Raw genomic sequence first — 21807 nt, 5'->3', positions numbered from 1 at the left:
AGACTACACATGTTACCCGGCTAGACCTGCCTCTACTGTTTAGAGAAATAGGAGTGGGAGGCTGTCTTAAGTGAAAGTGAAAAAAGGCATTTGTTTAGCTGCATGGCAACACAAATATTTCACTTAGTGAGGACTGACAATGCATCTCATTATGTGAGCTGGTGCCAGCTTGTAAAAAAAATTTCTGTTTAACTTTCCATAGTAGAGGAAGGTGCCTGCGCTTAACTGTTTGAAGCCTGGCATCCAGGCCCCCTACCATCCCAACCCCCAACACACACTTTTTGTCTACCACTGTTTGTTTGTTTTTTTAATCCCAAAGTAATACATGGGACAGAGCCAAGGATATTTGGTCCATTGAATGCTATTAGGAATATGTGGGGGAAGCCTGCCAGATTGAAGTCTGCCTCAGGCTAGACATTTGTCACTTGTTCCCATTTCTCTTATTCCTGATGCACTTTTCTTAAGGCTAATTGTTATATTCTGCCTTGAGAGTAGAAACAGTGGATAGTATTTGTTTTAAGTTGACAGTTACCTTGTGGTGCTACCTAATTGCCTGAGGAGCAGTCCCATGTTCTCAAGATAATAATTCTTCATCTTAAATTCTCCAATCTCCTCTTACAATGCATTTGGAGCCTAGGCTATTTTTGCTTCTTATGGAAAGCAGAGGAAAATAAATTAATGATGATTATCGCATCACTTGTTTAGAATTATTTATTTTATGAATTTTAATTTGAAGAATGTAAAGAAGTACTTTCTACTTCAGGAGTGTTTGAGATCGAGTCTCTGTTTTCATTTGCATGATATCTGCCTGGGGGGCATCAGTGTCAATAGCTTTCCTTGGATGTGGTGGTATAACGGGAGGGGAAAATACATTTTTTATATGTTTGTGACTTTAATATACAAATGAAAGATTCTCAGCATTGACAAGCATAGAATGATGTTCAAGGACCAACTGGATGAGTATTCCAGGAAACTCACTTTTTTATTTTCATAATCATCATACTTTTTAAAGCTGTGGCATCAGGAATTTCACTTTGTTTAGAGAACGTTTCAAAATGTTTTACTCAGCGAGAGAGTTTTAGTTACAGAATAAACTGAGAGAAATAATTTACAATGGACAAAAACACTTAAAAATTATATCAAACAAGAGAGTTAAAAGTGGGGAATCACTGCATGAAACAATTGGAAACATTCAAATTGTTGACACTTTCTTTTACTAGTATCTGCGTAAAGTTTAGGGCATTGCACTTGGTGGATATATTTACATTTCCTTTATAAAAGTACTGGGGGCATTTATCTTTTTAAAAATAAGAAATACATTCAGATCTGAGCATTACAAGTCTCTTCTAAAACTGATTCTTTTTATTTTCCAAATTAAGTTGCTGGAAATTTGTAGTAAAACCTTTTGTTCCTCTTCCTTCCCTCTGCGGCATTCTGGTTCTCACTCTGTTCCATCTTTCTCTATTTTTAGTGTAGACTCTGGTCCTCTTGGAGAAGAGAATCCTTTTAAATCCTGAAAACTGTGGCATCATCTGTCAGGCAGAGGCTGAACTGGCTGGGGATCTGAAATGCCTGCCAAGGATCTTTCTTACCTCTTTCCTCCTCACTAGCCCATAGTAGTTGTGGATTTTTGCTGAATGAGTCACACTCTAGCTCTGTGTTTGGGCCTTTCAGATAGGAAACACAATATGCCATCAGTTGATGGGATGGGCCAGAGGTATGGGCGTTCTAGGAGGCAATGCAGTTACAGTCTGGACGGAACCCAAAGTAAATATTTTGCATTAACTTTCTTGTCAATTAGATAGTCATGGTTAGCCTCAAAGGGCCAATATATGGATTTTTTTCTTAAGCACACTTGGATTTTTCAGTTCTGTGTGTTACTGCTTCCTTACTGCTCATCAAAAGCAGCTCACTTCCTCTCTTCAAAAAGAATAATACTGCAACTTTCCCAGCAAGTGTGGCTTTAGGGTAGGTGAATGGGTTCCTTATCTAGGGCGCAAATATGGGGCATCAAATTTATGTAAGTAGTTCTGACCCTTCCTTCTATGGTTTGGACAGAGAGGTAGAAGGCATTGTTTCTATGACATCTTTGTGTCTATGTTTCCCACCTCGCCCATCCAATTACTAGCTCAGACTTTAGAGTATTTGGTGGTGGCTTTCTGGGAGGGACCCTCTTGTGATGTTCCGTCATAAATTCCATAGTTCCCAAAGTGGAAGAAATACACCTCTGGTTTCTTGTCACTTACAGTGTTTGTCAGTTAGTAAGCATCCAATAAATATTTGTGGAATGAGTAGTTGAGTGGATGAGTGAGAATGTAGGAAATGTCGACAAGAGGAGACCAGTACGAAGTTCTTGAAAGATGTGATTGGGAATGATTTAGTGTTGTGGACACTTGAAGTTTAAATTCTGGGATTAACTGGTAACCTGTTAAAATGAAGAGTCCTTAATTCAAAAACTTTTGGACAGATTTTTACTTTTTTAGCTGGTGCAAATGATTCACCCGTTGCTTCCAAGAATTATCAGATAGCGTTCCGATTTACAAATTTGAAATTTTGGAATCCCCCTAATGCAGTGGGATTCTCTAAAATGCCATACTTGGAAAACTGCGTAGAACTCAGAATAAATAATTTTTATAGTACTGGGGGATGAGAATACATCTTGGAAAATTCTGTACCTATCTAGTTTTATATTTCCTTTGCTAAAGAATAATGCTAGAAGCATGAGGCTGGCCAATGGGAAAAGTTGGCACGTCAGTCTACAGGAAGCTTGGAAAAGGCAGTCTCTTTTTCTGGACATTTTCTGTTAAAGTCTGGTAATGAATGAGTAGCCTGCACTTGATTCTAAATGTGAAGATAGATTTTTCAAGATGACCACAACACACATGACGGTCAGATTGTCTCCAATTTTGCTTTAACCTACTGTGGTACTAATTCCTACGGGGGAAGTTTGGTGATCATTTTCACTGTATAGGGAGAGGTAGGCTAGTGCAGTGAGTGTGTGTTCTTTATCAGTTAAAAATTTTTTTATTAAATTTATTGGGGTGACATTGGTTAGTGAAATTATATAGGTTTCAAGTATACATTTCTATAATACATCATCTGTACACTGCATTGTGAGTTCACCACCCAGAGTGTGTGTTCTTTAAATAGCTACATATTGGGAGAAATCCTTTGGGAAGTCACATGTGCTAAACTTTATGCTGAATATGTAAAATCAAAGGACTATTCCTAAATCCCACTAGCCAAATCCAAAATTCCTTAAGCCTTTACTTGTTTAAACCCAGGAATTGATAGAGCCAGGAAACATTATTTTCCCCTATGTTCTCTTTACTATTATGTTGCCCAAAGCCATGCCATTTAGACTGCCAGATAATCTTGAGATTTGCTGGTATCCCTCCTGATTGATCATTCATTCTGCCTGTGTAGTTAATGGTATATTTGTGCAAATGGGATATAAAGTATTTTATTTGCCAGCCACAAGGTAACAATGGCCCAATTGTTTTTATGGTGAGAAGATACAGATTATACCTACCCAATTAAGCAGGTGTTTTACACATCTAGCCTCTCAAACATTAAAACATACTACTTGCTATGTATGGGAGACTTACTTCATATTTTATTGCTCGTGTTATTTATATTTGCTAAAATATAAATAATAAAAAAAATCGAGCATGTATCTTTGGCATACAATGCCTGAAACAAATTCTACATTGTGAATATGATGATTACCAAAATATTCTAGCATGCATCATTTAGAATCTCAAAATCTTCTAATTTTCAATAATACAATGTATTAAAAATGTAGGACATTAAAAATGGCTTGTATGAGTAGGATATCATCATCTAAAATTATCTAGATACTTTTGAACTTATTGGTATAGATATATTTCATACCATTCCCTCTCCTTGGAATACTTCTAAAAAACATATTTACTCATAGGATTTCTATCCATCTTTCAAGGCCCACCTCCTTGTAGTCTTCTCCAGTCTCACTTCATTTGAACATTCATAGTATATTGTATTTCTCTTTCTGCTTGTCACAATTTGTCTTTCTAGTTTCCGTGAATGTTGTTTTCTGTTAGTTTTGGATCCAGAGTTCCTTTCTTTTTTTTTCCCCTAAGGGCAGAGGTATTAAGTCAAATCCATCTTAAAGAACTTACATGACCATAGTACCAATTATTCAACGAGCACTCAGTTTATAGTTATTGAGTAACTTAAACATTCTGAAAATCTCCACACTCCCATTTTTTTTATAATTTACAAAATTTGCATTGCTCTTCTTACATTTAACTTCTCTTATATGTGTTGATTGCTTTTACTGTTTCCATGTTATCCTGGGAATTAGGGAAGAAGTAGTTTCTTGAATTTGCTGGTGAGTTGAGTGAAACATTTTTTAATAATGCAAAGTGTGAAATTAATTGTGGGTCCCTGAACAAAATCTGGAAGTTGTGATGGGTGGGTGGGAAGGAACTGAAATGTCCCCCTTACCATTACAGCTCATGCTCCTTCTATCCCACTTGCCAGTTATGATTTTGGGGTGGGAACTATGCCGTATTTCTTTGTACCTTCTCTAGCACAGTAGTTTGCTCCCATTCAGTGCTGTAAACATATGCATACAATTAACATGTGAATGAATTTGACATCAGTGAATATTGCTTTTGATGACTCAACCACTCTTTCCTTTAATAGCTTTGCACTCTCCCTAGGCTTTCTTTGCATTTATATTCTCCTTCCATTCTCTGATATAAAATACTTCATTCAAGAAAGCTTTTGATGACCACATCAACCCAAGAGATAAATGGCCAATAATACCGCGTTTCTCGAAAATAAGACCTAGCCGGACAATCAGCTCTAATGCATCTTTTGGAGCAAAAATTAATATAAGACCCGGTCTTACTTTGCTATAATATAAGACCAGGTCTTTATAACATGTAGTATAATATAATATTATATAATATAATACACTACTGGGTCTTATATTAATTTTTTCTCCAAAAGACGCATTAGAGTTGATTGTCCGGCTAGGTCTTATTTTCGGGGAAACACAGTAGTTTAACATGTTGTTCTTTTGTGGCACATGCATTTAAAAAAGTAGACGTCTTTTCAAATGAAATTAAGATAAATGAATTATATAGGATCTTCATTCTAAATAAAAGTGTTGGTTTACTTGACCTCAGAGAGAAACATGTTTATAGCTGGGCTCCAAAGCAGTTTTTGTAGTGCTTAGGGACCCATGAATAGAAATTTCTAAAGAAAGTTGCTAAAGATAGGCCTCTATAAATCTTTGCAAGTGTTCTAAGGATTTAAACTTAACAATGGCTAAGGATCGAAAGAGTACTTTGGGATTGGTGGTTCTGAATTGAGGGAATGGAACTAAAGTTATCAAAAGAACAATTCTTTTGTGAAATATGTTAGCCTGGTTAGATTCATAGTTTTTGTTCCTCTTTTGAAACTGATCGAAACAACTCAGAGAAATCTTGGCACTGCAACTGCTATTACAGTGAAGAGTTACCAATTATTTCTGTATTTTCCCCTGAAGTTACCTCACTGTAATAATTATTGGGAAAAGTAATTTATGAGTTTCAGATACACTGTTTACTGTATTCCCTGTTCAGAACTTTTTTTTTTTTTTTCTGGTAAAGCACCTTGATTTTCTTTTGGGAAACAACCTTTCTTTCACTTTTGGTAAATGTGGTTGGGTTAGAGCTGCCCTTACCCTCCCAAGTCACAGGGAGTGGGTGTTCTATGTGCCTGGCCACCGTGATTGGTTCAGAAATAAACATGTTACCTAAGCCAGGCCAGTGAGACTTAACCCTGGGATCTTTGTTGGAGTCTCTGGGAAAGAAGCACTGTGATTGCTAAGTTGGAGTTTCTGCCACTGAAGGGGAAAAATCTGTCTGGGAGATGGAGAGGGACCAACTCCTGATTACATTAGTTAGCCCTGAGTCCAACTGTGTCAGAAGCCAGGACTTTTCAGTCATGGTGAGCCAATAAATTATTTTTTTGATAAAGCTACTTTGAGTTAGTTTTTATCACTTACAACTAAAAGTATTCTAACGAATACAACCAGAATTCCATACTGACGTGGTGGATGGATGGATATATGTGATTTGGAGGACTATTTTGATGTCCATTGACTTGTCCAATGTGTGAAATTTATTTATTCCACTTTAATAAATCAGTGTGCGTCAATGTGGGTGATAGGATGAAAGTCATTACTGTTTAAACAAGACTAATTTCTACTGAAATAATTTTAAAATTGTCAAAGAATAAAATGCAAATGAGATGATGTAGCTAGTTAAGTTCCAGACTTCATGTTATTTTGAAAACAGGATAAGTGTATGGATTTTTCCTGGGTTAAAAATATAGTTTCCAAATATAGTTGTAACTTGCTTGTATTTTTCATATTCACTTGTCAATTGCAGTTTGATATTTTTGTTAGATACACAACTCGGTCAGGAATTGGAGACAATACTTTATTTACATACGCTCTGAGGAAATATCCTCTGCTTGTGACAGTTTTTATATGTTAATCCGATTCATTAATATATAATTCGACTTGAGATCACCTTTCATGGATTTATTTCAAATTAGAGATCGTCTCGCTAATTTGGAAGACAAAAAGAAATGGATATTGTAATACAAATTTTGCTGTGTTCCTGGGAAAAAAGAATCTGAATTTGGAAGGAAATTTATTCTTGAAATGGTTATGCAAACTCTACTTGACTTTGGTAAATCACATTTAAATGGCCAGTGCTTTTAATTTATATTTTTGTAAGATTATCTCTCCTAAAAAGGTGCTGGACCATTTTATAGTAAGATTTTATTGCTTAAAAAAATTAAAAGATCCCAGCATGAAGATAAGATCCTAAGTTTTCTTGTTTTTTCCCCCCCTGCCACTCAGGAATGTATATCCCCAAATTTGGTCTTTACTGGGAAAATGTTCAGTGCCAAGATTTTAAATTTGCACTATTTTCTCCCTAATTCTTATAGGTTATAGCTATGTCCCACAGATCTAAGTCCCTTGGGTGTTGAGCTTCTCATTAGGAAATGATCCTGTTCAGAAGTTGGGGTGATAAGTAGCTCATTCATGAGAGAGTAAAGGCCTACTTAGAACCATTTTAAGATCACATCAAAGTTACAGAAGCCCGAAGCTTTAAAAGTCTAGGCAGACAATAGTTCATTTGGAATGGCATGCACACCTGTTATATTGGTGAAATTTCTCAGAGGTAGTGGGTTTGAAGTTTTATTATCTATCACGATGTAGGATTTCCCCTTTCCTCAAATGACCACAAGTTTGCAACTCAGACCAAATAAAATTTAAAACTGGATAAAATTTCTAGGAAGAACCTGCTTCTAATAGCCTCTCCTTTCCTCTTGCTGTAACCATTCTATGTGGTGGTGTTTCTTTGTTTTTAGTCTCTCACTATCTGTTTATTTTCCCTACCCAAACCTTCTCACAGGATAGTATTCCATAGTGGTCACATATACCTCTATTATTACTATTTTTTGGTTAAAATTTGTATTTACATTAAAACAAAAAGGTAAACAATCTTACATCTGTCACAATTTGCCATTTGTTTTCATTTTTACCTACATATTTTTAGTCCTTGTCCATATATTTAAAAGCAATTTAGCATAATTGTAATCAGCGCATAGGTGTTACTGTGTTCTTTGTTTTTCATTTAACGTTAAACAAACATTTCCCACCACACAGAGCTTGCCATGAGCCGTACAGACATCTAGGGAAGCCCTGCTATGTCTTACCTTCTTTGGGTGAGAGCTCCCATTTGAGCCTCACTTTAGTCTTCAGCCTGGTCTTGAGATACTCCATTCGCAATATTCCATTCTCCTGAAGCTCTTAGTGAGGGAAGACATAGTTTCTGACTTTTATAGGAATGTATCCTAACATTTTACCACTAACTATGAAGTCTTCTGTAGGTTTTTTCTGCACCTCTTGCATCTATTGAGATGTTCATACAATATTTCTTCTTTAGTCTGTGCATATGGTGTTATTGGCAGATTTTCTGACTCATCTAGCATTACTGGGATTAAAACTTACTTGTTCTTGAAGGATGTTCATTTATACTCTAGAATTAGTTAATATTTAAAGGATTTTTGCATCTGTGTTCATAAGTGAGATTAGTGTATAATATTCTCTTTTTATAGGATCTTCATTTTGTTTTAGAATCAAGGATATTCTAGCCTTATAAAATGAGTTGGGAGTCATAGACATCGTAGTGTTAAAGGAAGTCATAGTATTACCCCTTCTAGAGGCACTTAAGTTTAAACTCTAACTAGGAGAAAAATTTTCTTTTTTTTTTTTTTAATCCTTAAAGGATTTTGAAACATCAACCTGAGATAGCTGTATTTTGGGGGCTGGGGGTATTGGAGGGAGGGAAGTTGGGGATAGAGAAAATGTTGGTGAAATATGGATGTTACTTCCATAGTCTCTGTCACAGCAGTGCAGTTATTTTGGTGTGTATCTCTGAATATTTTTTAGCAGACCTGTGATGTGATCAATTGGGATTAAGAGGAGAGCAGGTTGATGACATTGGTTAGAGAAGATATTATCAGAGAAATGTTTAACTGAACATTAAAAAGGGGTCCTGCACCAAAGTTGAAGCTAAACATGGTATGAGATTTAAATACATCCAATTACTCTGTTTATAACCCTACTGTCCTTTAAAAGGCAAAAGGAAAGAGCTTCTCTTCCAGGCCCCATAATTACTCAATTGGTTGTATTAAGCCATTTATAACATCATTCTTCTTCCAAGTTTCTCCTTAAGAGTTAGTTTGGGTCAGATTTTCATCTCTATAAAAAAATCTGAGAAGTAGGTGTGGCTCCACATGCAATTTGACCTATGTTTAATCTCATTTCATCCTATAAAATGTTGTTCAACACAAATGTTAGGAACTCTTAAATTTGGGCTTCCTGAGTATCTGACATGACTACTGATGCAATTTCTTACAAAAGAGGTGATTATGTTCTTCCACCCTTATCTGTTCTTATAAATATATCACAATTTAATTCAACATGATTTTTGAATAGCTGCGATGTACCAGATACTGGATATTCAAAGATGATGTGAAGTTGTCTTTCTTTTTCATCCTTGTTTTCGAAGCCCCTTTCCTTTTGTTGATATCCAGGTGCTTTTGTTTCTCTTTCTTTCTGCAGCTTTGTCAAAGCAAAGAGACTGTTAAAGGAACCTTTGAGTTAAGCCCAAGCTGCTTCTCTTGAGAAGAATTACTACAGATCACTAAACATGAGCCTATTGTTTGTTTAGAACCCAGTGTTGATGAGGACACAATGCTTGTCTTGATTCTTATGTGGACCTGTTAGCTTTGCTCTGTCCCATGGCCTTGGATCACTGCTCTAATGCTTGCTACTTGCTAAAAACCAGGGGAGAGGATTTGTGGACCAAAACTAGAAAACCAGTGCAAATTGCGTTCTTGCCAGGTATCCTCCTTGTTTATAAAAGGCACACCGTAATATAGGGCTTCATTTGAAAACAAAATTATTACTGAAATAAGTTGTAAAGGAATGTGGAAAAGTTGAAGGGACTTAAAAAGCTTTTTATTATGCATTTTTTTCTGTTCTCCATTCATTGGGTTATTCTTAAGATAGTTTTCTCCATGTTATTCAGTTTTCTTTTTAATATCTTTGGATGCAAGATTGAGCTTTGCTGGCCTTTCTTTTTCTTCGGGTGTTAGTGCCAGCTCTGGCAGCCCTCATTGTCACTGCTGGCTCAAATGAAGGAATGGCTGAAGGCTGCTTTTGGAGACCCACTTCACTGGTTATTTTAATTGCTCACAGGGATAATTATTGAGTGGTGCTATATAGGATAGTATTTCCTTTGCCACAGGATTTAGGAATTCTGCCCAGTAATCACTCCTACTCCTGCCGTATGAGTGTATCTAAATGGAAAGACTGGTAACTGGCTCTAGGTATCTCCCTAAAACTATGTGTTGGGCCCCAACCAGATGAACTCTGGGAAATTCATGCAGCCACCATCATACTTTCCTCATTCTGCTTCATAGGGTCAGAAACAGAGAGTTTGTAGAGTTTAACATTAGCTTCTCCATCATCTTATTCTAGGACACCCTCTCGCACATAGCCGCTCCTTGACCAAAGGTTTTCTTTCCATAATCAGAGATATTAGAAGATCAATAGGGATATGAGTGATAAGGGCTAGGCTTAAAAAAATTATTCTTTTTTAACACTGCTGTGGCTATGTCTGCTGTAGTGAGGGACTGTGATATCCTATTTGCCAGGATTCTGTGGAATGGAACTGTCAATACTTTCTGAGATATAGTGATGAAGAAAATTCTGTATCCAGCATCCGTTAGATATTTCCTCAGGCTTAGCTGCCTTTCTGGGTAGAAGGGAGACTTCTGAAACGTAACAGTTTGTAGTTTTGAAACCTTTTATCAAGGAATAACTGATTCACAACTAGTCAGTAAGGAAAAATAAAGGTGAACTTGTACCGGTCATATTTTAGAATTAGCTTTATAGTTGCAGTTTTTAAGTTGGAAATCAATGGAGATATAGTGGGGTGGGGTTGTTTGTTAATTGTTACTTATTAAAATAAAAATCATATCAATTTTGAGTCGCTATCTAGACTACATTGGAGCAAAACAGAAACTTCTACTGAAGAACCTGGAAATCATCAACATGACCTTGATCTCTTTGCTAAGACCGATTGCTCAAAAGGCCTTAATTCTCCTTCGCCCTTACTTGTATGCATGATCTTGGCCATGAAACTTTACGCTGACCTTTCACTGTGGACAGAGCCCTCTGTCTCACCTCTTGACCAGGGGATCCATCATTTAACTGCTTTGGCCCATGGGATGACAGCAAATGTGACACACGTAGAGGCTTGTAAAAGCACTTGTGCATTTCTCTTCACATTCTTGCCCTTTTCTGTCACTATGAGAAGAACAAGCCTGGGCTAGTGTGCTGGAGGATGAGACTTATGGAGCAGAGTGGAATTACTGTAGTTGTCTCAGCCAAGGCCATCCTAGATCAGCCAAAAGCCAGCCAGCCATAGACATGTTGGTGAGCTCAGCTAAAGCCATAAGAAATGCCCAGCTGACCTGCAAACACATGAACTAAATAAATGCTTATTGTTTCAAGCCACTGAGTTTTGGGGAGGTTCAATCTGCAGCATTCTTATGTCCATAGACAATTGAAGCAACCTCAAATAACCCCTTTTTGAAGCGATGCAACTGGGCAAATAAGACAGGTGATCCTGAGTGATTTCTTTCCATTCCAATGGCAATATATGTTTCCCATTGATTTAAAGAAATTCCTAGAGCCTGCCACTCAGTGATGTGTGCATGAGACTTCACTGAAAATGAAATGTATTTTCTTTCTGGGTTGATTTGAGAAACTCTGGAGAACTCCCCACTTAGTCTATATATTCAGCAGACGTATGCAAGCATGACAAGGCACAGAATCATTCAGTCCATAAAGAAAGATAAGGAAGAAAATGCAAGTAATTGAGTTAAATTCATTCATATTCATATTGTAAGAAACACAAATGCCAATATATCCTTTGTTATATCCTTTGTTAAGAGCAAATTTGGACAAGTGAGGGTTGGTGGTGAGTGGAGTCAGTAAGATGGGAAAATCAAGGCTGGGAAAAAGGAAACTGGATTTACTTCGAGCCATTTAAAGACAAGCTAATGGGGTAGTAGGTTAGCTCAGTTGGTTAGAGTGTGGTCCTGATCACGCCAAGGTTGCCGGTTCAATCCGATCCCCTCATGGACCACAGTGAGCTGCGCCCTCCTTTAAAAAGAACGAAAGAAAAGAAAAGAAAAGAAAGGAAAGGAAAGGAAAGGAAAGGAAAGGAAAGGAAAGGAAAGGAAAGGAAAGGAAAGGAAAGGAAAGGAAAGGAAAGGAAAGGAAAGGAAAGGAAAGGAAAGGAAAGGAAAGGAAAGGAAAGGAAAGGAAAGGAAAGGAAAGGAAAGGAAAGGAAAGGAAAGGAAAGGAAAGGAAAGGAAAGGAAAGAAAAAAGAGAAGGAAGGAAGGAAGGAAGGAAGGAAGGAAAGAAAGACAAGGTCATGTAAAAAGGAATGTTCTGAGCAAAGACTCAGCTTTCAAATTTTAATCCCATTTATATTCTAAAAGTCCATATTATTTAAGAGGAAGGAAAATGTTGGATGAAAAGAGGGGGTAAGAGGAGTTTAGTTTAGGGACATGGTTCTTTATTCTTTCTTTGTGCTTTGAAATCAACTGACTATTGTCTTTTCTACTTTCAGACCCACTATATAGTGTTGCTATTTCATTCACTTTCTTTAGTGGTAGAAAGACGTCTGCTTTTTCGTAAATATATAAGAAGTACCAGGCTGAGAGTCAGCGTCCCCTGGACTGAATACATCTTAACCGTTATGGCCTGCATTCATCTGGAGTTGAACTTGGAGGAGGGCTGCCTGATGGGGGACCTGTATTTGGTTAATTCATCATATTACTTGGAAAGGTCCTTATTATTTTGCACAGCAGTGTGGTCACCTGGTGGTAGGTCATTAGCATTTTAGTCTTCTTTTCCTCACAACAATGTACAACATGCTAATTAGAGGATTCTGAAAGCTAAGTAACCGGTTTTAAAATCAGATGTTTTAATTTGCAGCTTTAATGGCTGTTTTTATAATAACTGGCTTTATTGGGGGTAAAAGCACTTCTCATGTTCCACTAGCAAGGCAGAGTATAACAGAAGCTGACAAAATTAAAAACCTCATGATGTGACCTTTGCCTGGGATAAAAGGCTGTTTCATAACAATTTCCTTTTGTTCTTTGTTTAAGCCATTACTCTAAAAGGAGCCTCCGATTAATCTAAGTAAATGCATCATTACAGTACTAATCCATGTCCTTCTGTCAGTGTCTGTTTTAATTAAATAAGAAATGCTAGCAGAAAGATATCACGCACAAAGCTGTGATTGGAGAAATAAGCACTGGTTGATCAGGGAAAGATTAAAAAGGGCTTTACTGTTTTGTCCATTTGCATAGCTCCAGATGCCACAGTGTTTCAGGTTGAAAGAAAACTTACAAAAGAGTTTAACACATTTCACTCTTATAGATTTAAAATAATGGGATTTACCAATGAAATTCTAATCATCCAATTTATCACATATTAGACATTCCAAAGCAAGGAGCAGAACAGTTTGGGGTGTGTCTTTTAAACCTCTTATGCAATGTTGTGTTGTATCTGTGAAAACATACCTGCCAAATTTGCGTGTGTTGCTTCTTATTTTTGGTGACAGGGTGGTGAAACCTGATTGTGGACACACAATCGATTTTTTTTTTTCTTTTTCAAGTTTCTTGCAGCTTCTAGTTCAGTTTTTGTTTTTAATGGTTTTCTATTGATAATGTGTAAAGAATTTAGGCATGTAATTGGTTTTTTAACAATGAAAAGTACATTTACTAAATGCTTATAAAATGAATGTATCTAGTTAGTATTGATACGCTGTTACACAGAAACTCCTCATAGCATACAGTTGCAGAATTCCCGTGGTGAGGGTTTTCTCCATATACAGACCATTATTTGATGTAATGAAAAGAGAAAGTATGCAACAGAGAGATTGTTAATTAATTTAGCTCAACAAGATGAAGATAAATGAAGCAAAACACAGGTTGAATGAAGCAAGAGGTCTTATTTACAATTTAATACATTTTTATATAATGCAGATTTCACTTGATAATGAATAAACAGACCCCCCCCACAGACCCCAAATACCTGCTAACATAGAAGTACACTCCCTCCCACTACCATTTAACATTAAAATCCTGACCTGACTTTACAGAAAACATGTACTGTGGCTCCATATAGAAGACACTTTTACAGTGTGTAAACAGTGCTTTTCTACTGCTAAGAATCCTGCTCTAGTTAATCTTTAACTTCAGTATTTTATTATTCTTGTGATAGACTGAGGATGACCATAAGAATAATTATCTGGAAAACTTCGAGTTTCTTGTTCTCCAGGTTATCCTGAGACATCTTGCTTCAATTATTTAATAATTATTTTATTTTAATCCTCTCTTTTTTTTTTTTTTAGCCAAAGGAAAGAAACTCAAAAGTGAGGAAAAAAAAGAGCCATGAGCCTTTTTACATGTGCTTGAATCTGTAGCAATTGTGCAGAATTCTTAAATTAGCATTATTTTTAAAAGTCTCCCTTTCAGAGATTAATGAGCTTTAGCCAGTATTTGACCTTTTATCATTCTTGCTTTCTGCTCAGAAGTACTTCCTTCCTTCCTACAGTAGCTAGAAAAGACTGTCTCTTATCTTATGTTACAGTAGGCAGTGGTAACAGGGCTGTCTACAAATGGTGTTATTATGGTCACTATGTTTTTATCTCAGGGGTCATGAACAAATCCATGCAACTGCTTCTAAGGATTTCAATAAATAGGACTTTTTATCCAGACAATCGCCTTTTATGTTACTTTTAAACAAAACTACTAGTCCATCAAGAGTTTCAAAAGAAAACAATTCTACAGACTGCCGGTATGGCCTCGCAGACCAATCATCATGGCACCCATTCTCCAGTCCTTTATTTTTCAAGTCCACAACAATAGGTTGTTGATTCAATGGACAAGACCAGAACAATTAAGTTCTCTGTTTAGCAGCAGTGCAGCATTTTAATGCCCTTCTCTAATAATGGTCTCATTATTGTTATTCTAAGACTGGGCCTCAGGAGGAGGAATATTTGCTGGAGGTACGTCATTATTTTGCAAATTTCGATTAGCTCATCATGTTGTCTGTAGTGTGAAAATCGTAGCTAATTAGGGCAGCCAGTTAGACTACCAGCTTTTGAGCTTATGAGTTAAAAGGTAGCATACTTGATAGGCCAGTGATGTGAAAAAGGTGGTAAAAAGGAGGATTAGAGCAGTTGCCTTAGTAACTCCCAACTTCCATCTGTGAGGGAACAATGGACTTGTGTTTCTCCCCCACCTTGGTGTAAAAATTGGTTTTGTTTTGAAAGGACAGGGTTCTTTTTATGACAATCTGGAATTCAGCCCAACTGAGTGTAGTTTTAGTTGTTAGGAGAGACCATTGGGGATAGGAAAGATGAAAGGTCATGGTGAGCTTCAAGGACATGAAAGGTTGTTGTCTCATGGAACAATGGTAGATTGTTTTTTTCTAATATTTCTAGCCAGCCCCTAAGTCAGGTGATGGAACAAATACCTACAGTTTAGTCAGGTGAAACAAGAGGGGGAGGGGGAAGGAGAAAAATGGGGAAAGAGAGAGTTTGTACTTTGTGAGAAAAAAATAAAAGGGTAATTTTCAATTTGCTTTTATTAGGCAAAGTGCTATTTCTTTGTCACCATCTCTGAGATTCCGGTGTGCTTTGGATGGTTTGCCTCTGTGGGCCATCGCATCTCTGGGAAGCTCTCCAATGTGTTAGGAAATGTGATTTAAGCTTTCTTCCTGAACTCCCAGGAGGACCAATGATGTGACTTAACAATAAATTTAGTTGTTGTAGCTTTCTCACATATTGGTGTTCTTAAAAGGTTTTCCTTCAAATGTACACTGAATCAAATGAATGATAAATAGGAAAGAAATTTGTTTCACCACTCTACAGGGTTTTATCATAAATTCTATGACTTCCATCACAGAAAGTTTACAGGAAATTGTTTAGATTTTGCTGCAACAGTAATACAAATTTTTCTCTCTGTACATAAGAAAATGCCACAATTTAAAGAGCTATTGGGGATTCTGTATTACAGAGGTGGTGATAGAAAACGATTGGATACAGTGATATTTCTTAAAAATCCTCAAAACCGAATCACCCTCTCTGGGTTTGAAACTCTTTTCTTTCAGCAAAATAGGTGACTTGTATTTTCCTTCCATGTCAATATTAAAACGGTTGTGTGTGTGTGTGTGTGTGTGTGTGTGTGTGTGTGTACAACCAGAAAGAGTATAGGAACATCATCTTCTTAAGCAAGAAAGATCATCTTTTGATGATCAAAGGAACCTTCGTATTTCTTCCTCTCTATTGTCTCCGAATAACCCTTGTGTAATTGAAGCTGGGCTTGGTCCAGGGGGTTGGGGGGATTTTCAAATTCTCTTTTAAACCCAGGTCTTTGTTTTTCACCTTCTTCTAGCAAACTGTCCCTATTATTGTAGGCTTTCTTTTTTTGAGAAGCTGTGTTCCTTTAATTTATTGCAGGAACCTCACAGACTTCAAATAATAATATCCTGAAACTCTAGACTTAAGGACTGTTGAGATTATCTAGTCTACTTGTATTTGAAAAATAAGAAAATTGAGGCCAGAGAGTTGAAATGGCTTGCCAGAGGTAACTCAAATAGTTAGAGGTAGACAAATAGATGCCATTTGCTATACTATTTAAATATAAGAACTTGAAATGAAAGAATGAAGAAGCATTATAGGAACATGTCTAGCATTTTTTTCTCGTCATTCTAGTGGGTGGTGGAGAGGTACTAAAGCTAGCATCTGGTGGTGATGGTGGGGTTGGGTTTCAGATCAGGTTTTTCATAACTATTAAAGTTACATTTTAAATAAATGAATCTTTCTTTTTTTCCTGACAAAAAGCCCCTACAAAAACTGCAGCATAATGGGGAGAGATGTAACCCTAAGGTGCATTCAGAATCTGCAGACTTTCTTGGTTTAGGTACTGTGTGAGATACTTTCATCTGCATTATTATAATTTAGGATTTAAACACTTGAAAATTAGTTAACTGTTCTGCTTCTTAGTTTTTGCATCTGTAGAAAGGAAACTGATGTTTTTCAACTTTGTTTGATGTTGGAGGACATAAGAATCAGTATATGATTGAAAAATGCAATATACACTTGATAGAACATTAGGAGTATAAATATGCGCTTTATACAAACCAATATCCCAAGGCAAATATGAATCATAATAGTCAGGTCACTATAAATGGCATAGTTTATTTTTAGAATTGTTCAGAACATATTTAAAAACTTTGGGCTCTTTTTAAACATAGAAGAGAAAATAAAATAATCCATAATTTAAGCTTATTATTTCACAGTAAAAAATCTACTCCCCAGTAACATTTTGACATAGTTTATTTCAGTCTTTTATCTAAGTGTGTACGAGAAGAAAGAACATATGTAGCTTGTTTACTGCCTTCTCTTCGGTGTCCAGAACAGTGTGTGGCTCATAGTAGGTACTTGAAAAATAGCTGTTGACTAAATGAAAAAAAAAAGCACAACTGGATCATACTTTAGATACATTTTTGTATTTAAGAAATCATTTTATTGGATTTTTACATGTTAATGGTCTTTTGAAAACATGATTTCTAATGACTACATAATATACCATCATATGGATGTACTACAATTTATTTTACCATTAAATTATTGATTTCCAACTTTTCACTATTATAATATGAAAGTTAATTTATAAAGACATCTTTCATTTATTTAAAAATTGGTGGAAAAAACCCTATATGATCATAGAATCCCACTAAACTCCATCACTTCTTTCAAGTCTTTGCTTAGATGCCATCTTCTCAGTGGGGTCTACCTTGACCACCCTATTTTAAAATTGAAGTCCTCCAAACATTCCTGATCCCCTTAATGCTGTTCTATTGATTTCTATAGCTTTTATCAGCTCTTAACATACTGTTTAATTTGCATATCTGTTACTTTTTTGGGGGCCGTCTTTCCCTTATATTTCCTACAACATAAGCTCAAGATAGCAGAGATTTTTTTCTGACTGTTTTTGTCATATTCCCCAGTGTCATGACCAGAGAACACAGTAGATGTTCCAACAATATTTGTTAAATGCGTTTATTGGAACTTAAAAAGATGAAAGTGCCTTTTTAAAGTCAAGAATCAATCCTTTTTTTCTTCACATGGACAACTGTCATCAACCTCTTTGTACACTGGCTAATGACTTCTGTTTTGTCAATGTTCACATGTATACATTATCCAGTTAAATTAACTCATAGCACTTGACTGACTCCTAGGCCACGTTGGCCTAAGTTTAAATGCCTTGAGACAGATGCTCCAGATTTTGGCCACTTGAAGTCACTCTGAACTCTAGCTTTAGGGAGATGGCTCTGGATGACAGTCAACAGTGTCACTCTAAAGGAATATAACCAATAAAATATTATAAAGCAACTATACTTAAATTAATATATATATTAATTACCACTTTGTGTCCTTTGTGGATAAGTGTCAATTATTATCTTTATATAATAGCAATTTATATAGCTACACTAATCCCTTATTTATATGGTATTTATAATTTCAAAGCTCTTTAATAAATATGATCTTGTTTAATTATCAAAATAGTCCTAGACATACAAAGCATGGTTTATTATACCCATTTGAGCTGAAGGCACAGAAAACTTAAGAGATTTAATCCAGATAAGAAATCTAGGAAGTGATAGAGAGGCCATGAGAAATCAGAGTTTTCTGAATTCTATCAGTCCAGTTCTATTTTTCTTTTAGTCACTTGAATCTTCTCTTTGGGTTAAATAATCATTGTTTTGTTGACCTTTTAAAATAGGTTCCATGAAAATAAAAGCAAATGATTAAAATTAAAACATTTTCCCCTTTCCCCTTTGTTTTACCTAGCCTACTATTCCAGTTCTCAAGGACTTTCTTTCAGCTTTCCATGGTTCTTCTTTTTCCATAGTCATTATCTTTTCTCTTATTCTGACTGTGAACATGAGTTGCCTTTTTTTTTTTAGCAATTTGTGAAACCACTGATTGCTATATCTGTCTTTTCACTTTTTAGCTAGTTGTTCATTTCACGTCTCTAAATGTGACTAAACAAGTTCTGTTTATTGTAACAAGAGACTGATAGTGGTCCCCTGGGATGGGAGCAGCACTAGGAGAAAGTTAACACAGCAGACAAAATGCATTAGCTAAAAGACTGGACAGTGAACACCAATTAGTATAGTCCATGTACATAGAGGAGAGGCACAAAACAGGAGTGTATGTGTTTCATGAAGCAGACAAAGCAAGACAAGCCTGGGGCCTGTGGTATTTAGAGATTTAGGCAGCTAGGGCACCATGAGGCCAGTAATGCCAAGTGGAGTGAAAGGACAGAGTCCAGTTTCTGAGTAGTCTGCAAGTGGAAGGTTACTTGGTCTTGGATGGAGTAGTGCACTCAGGCACAGGAAAACAAGGTAGAATCCTAGTTTTTGGAATCAAAGCAAAAAATCAAGGTCAAACTAGCGGCAGGAGTCATTAAATTCATTCTGTGCCCCAAGGGATTGGGTTGGAGTCTCTTCTGGATAAGGTTAGAAATGGTTCTAGAGCAGTGGCTCTTAAATTTTTAATGTACGTGAGATTCTTCTAGGGTACTTCGGATTTCTGAAGTGGGACCCAAGTGTCTATATTTTTAACAAACCCCCCAGGTTATTGTCTTGCAAGTGTTTACAGATTACATTCAGAGAAAATTTCTATACAACCTGAGATGGCATTTACTATAGGATAAGGGACCAAGTGATTAAAACCATTGAGAGAGGAGGTATTTAGAGGTTGGAAGTCAGACTTTTCTACTAAGAGAAACATGTATCTGTTATGCTCAGAGCTGATGTGTATTTATCTGATCTAAGAAAGCAGACAACATGGTGGGTGATACGTACTGAGCTGGTGTGTTATATAAGCCTATTAGGTTTTTTTTTGTGTGTGTTTCTTGTGTTTATGACCTGAGTGCTTTTGCAATATCTATTGTAACATAAAGATTTATAACTTTTAGTATAAAAAAGCAAAGCTGATTGTTCTCTTGAGCCTAATCTGAACTGTCACTCATTTTCATTTTCCATTTGTTATCTACATATTTGAATTTCATCTTTTTTTTTTCCCGCTTCATAAATTGATTAGCATGAGTTGGGCAGACTGCTGTAATGCTAAGGGTTAACCAGGAGAGAATTACAAATGAACTATCTGGAAAGTTGATTATTAATCCAGCTAGAGAAGAAATATCCTTTTACTTAGCAAGAATGAGTATCCGAAGAGCTGATAATATTGTTCAGGCAGTGAGGTGGAATGGCAGAGCTTGGTAAGTAAAACAAAACTTGGAATTAATCTTTTATAGCCATTTTTTAAACTGTATACAATTTTGATTTATTGAAACCGTTGACTCTAAGATGAATTTACAAACTGCCGGAACAAATTTAAAAAGTTCCAAATGTGTTTGTTAATGAGATCCCTACATAGACTATCGGTAGAAGTTAACTGAAAAGTATTTACATAAGTAGATAAATATATTTAATTTTGAATATTATAAAAATGCATGATTAGATGCGTGATTACGAATAAGGAAGTGGGCACGGAGGAATGATTATTAAAACAATCGAAGTCTAAGCTTCAAACTGAAGAATATTGAGTGACAAACTTGTTTTTACACAAGAGCAAGTTCTTAGGTGTAACAATATAATTTAAAATATAATATTTGCATAAGACATTTTTCAGACTTCTAGGTAACAAAAACTGTCATAAGTTCTCTTATTTTCTGGTTCCTAGTACTCATTTCATCATGGTGTTTAATTTAAGGAACTTTCTGAAGATAGCTTTTTATTGTATTTGTGAATTGGAAGGAAGGAAAATGAGAGGATCTGTGCTATTTGTACAAAGAAAATTAAGTGAAAAGATGTGATTTTAATAATGTTCTTGCATCAAAGACTGCTCCTTCTGTTGTAGAAAAAATTTTGATGTCAATATTCAATTCTATAAGATTGAAGTTTTCCATGAATTACTTGATATTGCAAAAATGAGCCCTTTAAACTCATTGGTGCTATGGTCCTCTCTGGACCATATTGAATATTATTGTAGCTTTATACAATCATAAATCATTTCAACAGAGCATTGCACTTAGGATAAGTTAGTAAACTTACTAAACTTGCCTTAAATTGTAACTGTGCACCATCAAATACAGGATTTTAATCTTTTCTTTAAAGATATTTTCTTCAGTGGCAACAAAAAGGCCTCAAATTAAGATTTTGTTATTTAATGCTTAAATGAGCACAGAAAAAGTGTTTAAAAAAACTATAAATTCAATGTTGGAAATATATGTTACGCGTGTGCATGTGTTTGTGTGTTTGTGGATATATATATAGTATATATGTATTCAAAATGCCAGAGTACCATTTGGCCATATGCACTCAGCTTTTTTTTTTAAGTTCTGGTGCTCTGGCCCATATTTAGGACAGGGAATATAGAGTATAATACATGAAATAGTAAAAAACAATAGTTAAGATTTATGGAGCTCTTGTGTGCTAAATGCTATGTTAAATGCTTTCTCTCCTTTAATCCTCATACCGTGTTTCCCTGAAAATAAGACCTAGCCAGACAATCAGCTCTAATGCGTCTTTTGGAGCAAAAATTAATATAAGAACCAGTCTTATATAAGACCCAGTCTTTTATTATAGTAAAATAAGGCTGGGTTTTATATTATAGTAAAATAAGACTGGGTCTTATATTATAGTAAAATAAGACCGGATCTTATATTAATTTTTGCTCCAAAAGACACATTAGAGCTGATGGTCTAGCTAGGTCTTACTTTCAGGGAAACACGATATTAACTCTGTGATTGTTGGAAATCTACAAGGATTATTATGTATGCTCAAACAAAAGATTGATTAAAGAGCCTCTAACATCTGATGATTGAAGTTGAGAAAATAAAGGTACAGGAAACAAAAGTGTTTAAGAGGGGAGAGGCCTAAATTCTATGGGCTTGTCTTTCTCAAAATTGAGATTTAATATGGGCCTAGGAAAGAGGAGGAGAAGGAAATGGACCAGTGCATTCTTACCATTAATTAATTCTTTAAAAAAATTTTATTATGAAACTTTCAGTCATACCAAAATGTA

At 35.8% G+C, this 21807-nt stretch overlaps 1 protein-coding gene across 12 annotated transcripts in view; it reads left to right on the top strand.

Annotated features, from left to right (window-relative positions):
* Window positions 1-21807, top strand: part of SOX6 (SRY-box transcription factor 6) — a 595594-nt gene that overhangs the window by 164726 nt on the left and 409061 nt on the right. The window contains exon 1 of one of the 12 annotated variants that reach the window (XM_019746647.2): window positions 19927-19999. The exons of the other annotated variants lie outside the window; for them this stretch is intronic. The gene's annotated coding sequence lies outside the window, so the exon portion shown is untranslated. Of the gene's footprint in view, window positions 1-19926; window positions 20000-21807 lie in introns of those variants that run through there. 12 annotated transcript variants of the gene reach the window in all.

The sequence above is a fragment of the Rhinolophus sinicus genome, linkage group LG06 (genome assembly GCF_036562045.2).
Source record: "Rhinolophus sinicus isolate RSC01 linkage group LG06, ASM3656204v1, whole genome shotgun sequence".
In the NCBI taxonomy this organism is placed as follows: Eukaryota; Metazoa; Chordata; class Mammalia; order Chiroptera; family Rhinolophidae; genus Rhinolophus; species Rhinolophus sinicus.
The sequence above is the reverse complement of the archived record's forward strand: the minus strand, read 5'-3'. Positions and strand labels throughout refer to the sequence as shown.